A 7,522-nucleotide genomic window follows, 5' to 3' on the forward strand; every position below is an offset into this window, starting at 1 on the left:
GATGGATTCCCTTCTTTTGACCAAAGTAAACCATAAATCCCAGACCTCAGTCTTGTAAAACTCAATGTTCAGAATAAACCCCACCTCCCTCCACTCCCTCGGGGCTATTTGGGACCAGGACCCCAGAATCACAATCTCCGACAAACAAAGGAACCGCATACTTAACCTTGCTCATACTTCTTCTATATGCGCCAGACAACAACTTCTACAATGTAAGATTTTACGCAGGAGACACTTCACTAATGTGAGACTAGCCAAAATCTATCCAGATAGAGACGACTCCTGTAACAGGTGTAAACTGTCTCCAGCTGAGCACATGCATATGTTTTGGTCATGCACTAAACTGACTGATTTTTGGGGCACCATTTTTGATACATTAGGGAAAGTCCTTGGCTGCACTGTGAACGCCGACCCTCTTATTGCTCTTTTTGGACTGTTTCCATCCTCTGGCTGGTCAAAATTTTCATATTGTATTTTTGACTTTTCTACCTTGCTAGCAAGTAGGCTCATTCTTCTTAAATGGACTCATTTATCCCCACCTACACATAACAGATGTATTCAAGAAATTTTACATTGCATGAGACTTGAGAAAATCAGATTCTCCCTGAAAGGTTCCCTTAAGACCTCCCATGAAATCTGGCAACCCTTTTTACTTCATATAGATACCCTGTCATTGAGGCTGAAAACCTATGAACTACTGACTTGCTGATTTTCTTTCTTTCTTTATTTATTAATTTTCTTATTTATTTATTTATTTATTTATTTTCATTATTTGAATATTATTACATACTTAAATGCATGTTTCTCCTTTCCTCTTTTTCTTTCTTTTTCTCTTGTCTTTCCCTTCCCCTTCATTTCTGCGATACCACTTGTCCACTTGTTGATACCCCATGTCGATTGAGTGTGTTGTCTTGTCTCTTAGTTCTTGTAGTGTGAATAAGTGTGATTGAATATAATGTTTTTGTTCCGAAATTGTTCTGCTTTGTGTACCTGAAATGTCTTTTTCTTTCCTGTACACATAACAGAAAATATAACGAAAATCTTTGACAAAAACACACACACACACATTATGGCTCTGTGACAGGTTGCAGGTCTAGAAAGAAGTGTCTGAGTAAAATCCTAAAAAAGAACTAGCATAAAAGAATAGCTCCCTAAAGGATCTTAAACCCCTTAAAACACTTAAAACCCACAAAGAGAAAAGAATGAAACTGGTGTTTTGTGTTTAAAAAGTTCCTTGACCCAATTATAACCGTGTCCAAGGTTCAATATAAAAAGGTCCTGTGAGGGTACTTAACTCAGAGAGGGGTGCATCCAACGTTGCTTCTCCTCAAAGCTAATGCCAGTGCCTCACAGCAACGGTCCCCTTGGCAACTCCACGGTGACTCCCCAACATCAGCCTCCTTCTCTTCACAGGAAACCGTAAAGGCCCACAACTGGCTGCTGCTTCTTCTTCCTAGAGCAATCGGGTCTTTTCAGGGTTGCTTCTCGTGCTTTGCTTGCGGTCCTACTGTCGTCCCTCTCTGCTATCTGCTGCTCTTTTTAGGTGTCTGTCCTGAAGTCCTGCCCGCCGGTCTCCAATGAGCTGGTTTTAGGGGGGGGTACTTCAGGGCCAGTCAGAAAAGTCATTACCTACCCACACACTTCATATAACACCACATGCAATAAAAATATAAAAGACCAACCCTGTCACACAAACACAGATTCCGAAGATTGTCATTTAGGCTCCTGTATGGCAGCTGTTACTACTGTAAGTTGTGTCTGTGACTGTTGAGGACCTGACTGTAACCGGCGTACTGCCGGTAAACATCAGAGCAGGTTATTTTGACTTTTTTTCTCGTCCTTTCGACTTTGATCTCAAATTATTTTTTGACTGTATTCTTGTCATTTCAACTTTATTCCCGTCATTTTGACTTTGATCTTGAATTTGTTTTTCAGCTTTATTCTAGTCATTTCCACTTTGATCTTGAAATTTCAATTTTATTCACATCATTTCGACTTTATGCTGCATTCCATTTGTATTCGGAAGTCAGAATTTGCGAGTTCCCGGTGGGAACGGCCAACAGGAACAGCTCCCGAAGTCGGAATTTCCGACTTGTAAGTTAGAGCACCCACACCAACCCCGAGTTCCCAGTAGGAGATTCTGAGTTCAGTTGTACAATGTAAATAAGCTTCTATTATATTATATATATACATATTCTTTTCTAACAATTTCTGACTAGTGTTTGTTGCAATTAAGCAGCTTTGTATACATAGTATAATTCGATGTTTATTGTCCGAATTCTGAGTAAGCACAGTCATTCAATATATAGTCCACTCAATGTATCCCACAATGCATTTTGTAAAGTAGTGTATTAGAGATGCTCACTATAATAGCAATATATACCATCATGAGTTCAAACTGAAGGAATGGCTGATTACATGATTAGTGATTACTGATAACATGAAAAATCTTTAAAAACTGTCAGAGAATGACTCTAAGCTCTCTGCTAAACTTTCAGACAAACGTGTCTCACAACTTCGAGTAGAGAAACAAACAACACAGACGTTAGCCGCTAAATTTTTCATTGCGGATGATGCATTCACCGGACTTTGTAATTCTCAAATATAGCATAAGTTGCTGTGCAAATATATGGTTTATGAATTTTATAAATAATGTGTAATAAGTTATTCTATTTGGCTGTTGCGGAAAATACGCCAAGTATAACATTAGTTATCACTGAAATAAAAAACGTTTTGCAGTGTTTGAGAGTAATAATTACTGTAAATCCCTAGCCGTCCATGAGCGATGCGAGTGTAATTACGTCACTGTTAGCGGCTGGCGAGTGAGTGAGTAGTGTTGGAAATGTTGTTTTAATTTAGCTGATGTAGTCCACTACATCTAATTCACTATATAGTGAGGAGTGAGTAGAGAATGAGTGAATGATTTCGGACACAACCTAAGATAAAAGTTTCTGTCTCCTCCTTGCTCAGAGTTGCTCTTACAACCTTCCTGAATCACTCTTAAGCTAAGACTCCTTGCTAGGAATTTTTAGTTAGGAGCTCTCTGAGAGGACTCTGAGAACCTTTGTGAATATGGGCCCAGGTTATCTCTGTGTGTGTGTGTGTGTGTGTGTGTGTGTGTGTGTGTGTGTGTGTGTGTGTGTGTCATGTTTTAATTCTTTTTTGTATTTTTAGTATAGTATGGTAACAGTATTTTTATATTTCAAATTCGGACTTTATATTTCAAAATCAGATCTCTCCCATTTTTTTTCACAGGAAATCTTGTTCTGGAAAGCAAAAGATACAGAGTTTGAAAACCCATGGCACAGCATCTAAAAATTCGGAGGCCTTTTAGCTATGGATACCATCTATGGATAACTGTTAAACCTGAATCCGGAGACAACCCCAACCTCTTTCTGAAGAGTTTGACCTTGCCCAGGCTGGTCTTGGAAAAAGGCATGCCGACATGTCCAGGGATATGGGCCATGAAGAGGTGATATATTAAGAAAATGCAACCGTAACATACAAGTGACTTGTTATGCAAATTAGTTGATTACTGATTTAGTGTTGTAGATAATCTACAAAACACAGCACTGAAGAGTGAAGAAGATTAAAAAACAAGTTGCTGTGATAGAAAACCTGTTGTAAGTCCCCCCCCCCCCCCCCCCAAGTTAAAAGCTAAGTCGAATAATAAGTAAATGCGTGCTTCTCTTCATAAATATCTGAAGATACTACATGTATTATATGGGATTATTTTACTTGAAGATGCAACTTACATTACCCGTTTTTGCTATTCTTTTCAACCAAGATTCTTATTGTACTTTTGTAGAGGAATAGACCATTTTGAGACGGGTAAGGCAAATGCCTTGAGCCAGGAAAATGGAGAAGTCATCAAAACGTAAATCTAGTGTGTAAATACATGAAGTTATCCTTGTGCATTTGTTTTCAACACAAGTAGTTTACATCTACTGATTATGCTTACTGTTTGACAGTGTTGATGATATCTTGGAAACCATGTGTCGAGGAGTTGATGTTGAAAAGCAGTTCCATATCCAGATCTCAACAAACATCCTTGAGAGAGGCCTTCTGCAGTGGTAACGCCAGCAGAAAAATTCCCCCACTGCTACACTGGCAGTCACCTTCTTTGGAGTCACCCACCTGTGTCCACAGGGGTGGACACAGGTGGCGTCCGAAAAAAAATTGTCACTGGTAAATCACCAGCAACACTTTTTCAGTCTTACACAGAGTCTTACAGAGCAAGCAGAAAATTAGATCAAGACTTAGATATTGATTTAATTATTTAGTCATATTGTTCTGGCTTTTCTAACAAAACTGTGTCCCTGACCCCTGTCCATGATTCTCCTAAGAACCATGTGTCTTAAAGGGGTTCAATTTTATGATCTTTAAGCTACTGAATGAGAGTTTGTAAAAAAATGAAAATAAAAAAGAGGCCATCCTATGTTAAACTTTCATCTGTTAAAAAAGATATGCACTTACTGAAGGATTTCTATTCTTGAGAAGTGTGTTATGCTGCAAACTTTGTTTCTCTTCTCTTCCTGTCTTTTCCTGTCTAAAGTCTTATTTACTGCTGGTACAAATTAGAAGAATTATAAAAACATGCAAATTATTTTGTTTGAGCACCACAGTAAATGCTTTGTTTTGTTTTGTTTTGTTTTGTTTTTATGTTGAAATGGTGACTGGAACTGAAGGTCGATTCTTTGAGGGACCTCAACATAACAAAAGCCCACAATATTCTCTGACTGATTTTGATTGTGGTCTCTTCAGCGAGGTAGCTCCAAGGCTATCTCGCTAGGCTAAACTTGCTTCGTAGAACAGGGCCCAGGTCCCTTTGCAGATGCGGAAGGAAAACATGCTGGACAAAGAAGAGGTGGATGCTATCAGAGGGATCTAGAAGACCTTCATCTTCAAGGCTGTGAAGACTCTCATAGTGCACATTTGTTACAGCCATCCTTGCGTCTCGCCACAGGCGTTCTAGTACAAGTTCTAGTACAAGTACAATTAACTTCAAATTCTCACAGTGCATTTGTTTTGTTTTTTTACCATAGATGATTTTTTTTGCTGAAAATTATAAATAAATGCATAAATACCATTGATTGTGCACCCTCTTTCCTGACGGGAAACTGCCCCTGCCACACCCCCTGAAAGTGAACATGCACCGTGCTATGTCAGCATTTTCAACTCCTTGGTCTCATTGATCAGACTTTGTGCAGCGCTAACAGCTCAGTAAAAGCATGGGTGATGTTCTCCGGCATCTCAACCTGGCTGGAAAATGTTCTAAAAAGTTGCATCTCCTGGTTGACAACAAACTGGAAATAGTCCACATCTAGGGGCAATTTTTGTGTGAATTGAGAAAGTTTGATTAGAAGCCACTGAAGAAATTCCCGTTTTTAGTTCCTCCTAGAAAAAAATAGCTCCATGCTTCTTTTTCTTTCATCAAATTAACTCTAGAACTTAAAAGGAGCAAAAAGAGGACAACTTTATGTCGAAACGAAACATGCGCACTGCAGTTAATCTGTAATCTATCCCGGTAGTTTACCTTCATTTAAACTTGCAAACACTTGCCACAAGGGATGAATGGAGCAATAAAATGTTTTCAGGGTCTGTGAAACGTGCGATGATTGGCACATGGAGGGAGAGCTGACATATTCACAATTCTTCCAGTATTTATTCAGTGTAAGAAGACAGTAAAACACATGAATTGTCTTCTAAAATTTCCCTTGTACCTCTGTTCCTTTAGCGGTGCTACACGGCACAACTGTGACATCTAGTGGACGAAATAAATAATTGCATGCAGCTAGATGTCTGAACGGTGCTGCACTGAAACCTGTGACCATCGGAATATGTGACCGCAGGGGGCGATGGCGGGCATTGACTATGTGTGCATTGTCCAAAAAAGAGGAGGAGAAGTTGAGTTACATAAATGGCGTACTCAAAGATACATCTGGGGTAAATGTTTGCAAAATCTGAAGAAATTGTGTGTAATTTATACAAAGCAGTCGATTGATGTTGCTTTATCTGCTACCCACGAGTAAGCACCGCTTGTGATGGCTTCCTACTGATAAAGGAGAAACCATCGTATATACAGCTACATAACCCAGGAACTAAAAACCCTACATTAGATCAGGCGACTTTTAAAGGAAATGTATACTATAATCTACGTTTGCTAAGAGCTACATTTTATGTAAAAGTCTATATGAACTGTTTCAAATATGTAGTTCGCTGTGCCTGCTCTCTCATGAGATACATGTACAAATCCTTTTAAATTTACGTTTTAGTTCATCTATACTTATCTTCACGATCGTCATATAATGTAATCCCTCTAAACATGTTCAATAAATGAGTAAAAATTTAAAATGAGTGTTGTGGCTATAATTTAAAAAAACAACTATTTAAGAACATGCTGTAAGGAGACAACAGCGTAGCCATCAGATAATGTGACCCTGCTTTACTCACATAATAACTGATTAAATCACCCACATAACTTTTAATGTGGGCATTTGTCATCCTCTCACATTGATCTGGACTCAAGTATTCCTATTATGGATCATCATACAGTCAGAAACACAGAGCTAGGCGCCGCCCTGTTGGCTATGGCTGCCTTTTGCAGCAGCTCTCTCTTTTTTTGTCCATTTTTTGTCTTTTTTTTTTTTGTCTCTTTTTCGTAATTTTTGTATTTGGAGTAGATCATTTCTTTGTTTGGCTCATTTGTTGGTCATGGACACAAAACTTTTTGTGGCTTCAGTGATATTTTTACTATTTTTGCTCCTGTGTTTGTCTGGAGATCCTACATGTAACCATGGCCACGTTGTTTACATGTGAACTCAGCTGTTAGCAGTCTGTAGCATGTCAATGCTAACTGGTGTAAGGCCTGATGTCTTCCCACAAGGTGAGGAGAAGGAGGTGAGGACGACATGCTGGTCCTCAGGTGTGAGCTAAGAAGTGACGATTTGGACCTGTCTTTCCATCCATTGTTATTGGGGACGTAGGATCTATCTCCAATAAGATGGACGAGCTAGCTATGCTAACCCAGCAATAGAGGGAAAACCAGAGGGCAGAGTCACATCATGCTATTCACAAACATGGCTAACGAAGCTAACATCAGACACCAACGCCATGTTGGAAGAGCTTCACCTGCTGTGAGCAGACAGGATACAGGAGACAGAGATGGAGCATGACTGAAGAAGCTCAGTCCTGGACCCTGTGGAGGTGGAGTCTGGTTGAACTGGTTGAACTGGAGAATGATGGACAAGCTGTCATCATCTATTATGGACCTTTTTGCACTTTCTTACTTTTGTTTTCTTGATTGCTGCCGTGATTTCAATTTCGTTGTACATGTTACAATGACAATAAAGTTCTATTCTATTATTTTCTGTTCTATTCTCTCCCACACAATCAACACAATCCCCCAAACTTGTATACAGGCACAGCACAGATGAACATGACAAAACTTACACACAATAAACATAGATAAATATGGGGAATGAACTGATACAGACAACAGAACCTCTCCTTCTCTTTTAGC

The 7,522-nt window shown here is 39.2% G+C and overlaps 1 long non-coding RNA gene across 2 annotated transcripts in view; it reads left to right on the top strand.

Moving 5' to 3' along the window:
- The window catches only part of LOC141786549 (uncharacterized), a 31,748-nt gene extending 24,440 nt beyond the window's left edge, over nt 1-7,308 (top strand). For both annotated transcript variants that reach the window (XR_012597833.1, XR_012597834.1), the window contains exons 3-4: nt 3,256-3,472; nt 3,972-7,308. This is a non-coding gene — a long non-coding RNA (uncharacterized LOC141786549). The remainder of the gene's footprint in view (nt 1-3,255; nt 3,473-3,971) is intronic.
- Nucleotides 7,309-7,522: the final 214 nt, after the last annotated feature.

The sequence above is a fragment of the Halichoeres trimaculatus genome, unplaced genomic scaffold (genome assembly GCF_033239565.1).
Source record: "Halichoeres trimaculatus isolate MK-OKI-2021-1 unplaced genomic scaffold, fHalTri1.1 fHalTri1_scaffold_42, whole genome shotgun sequence".
In the NCBI taxonomy this organism is placed as follows: Eukaryota; Metazoa; Chordata; class Actinopteri; order Labriformes; family Labridae; genus Halichoeres; species Halichoeres trimaculatus.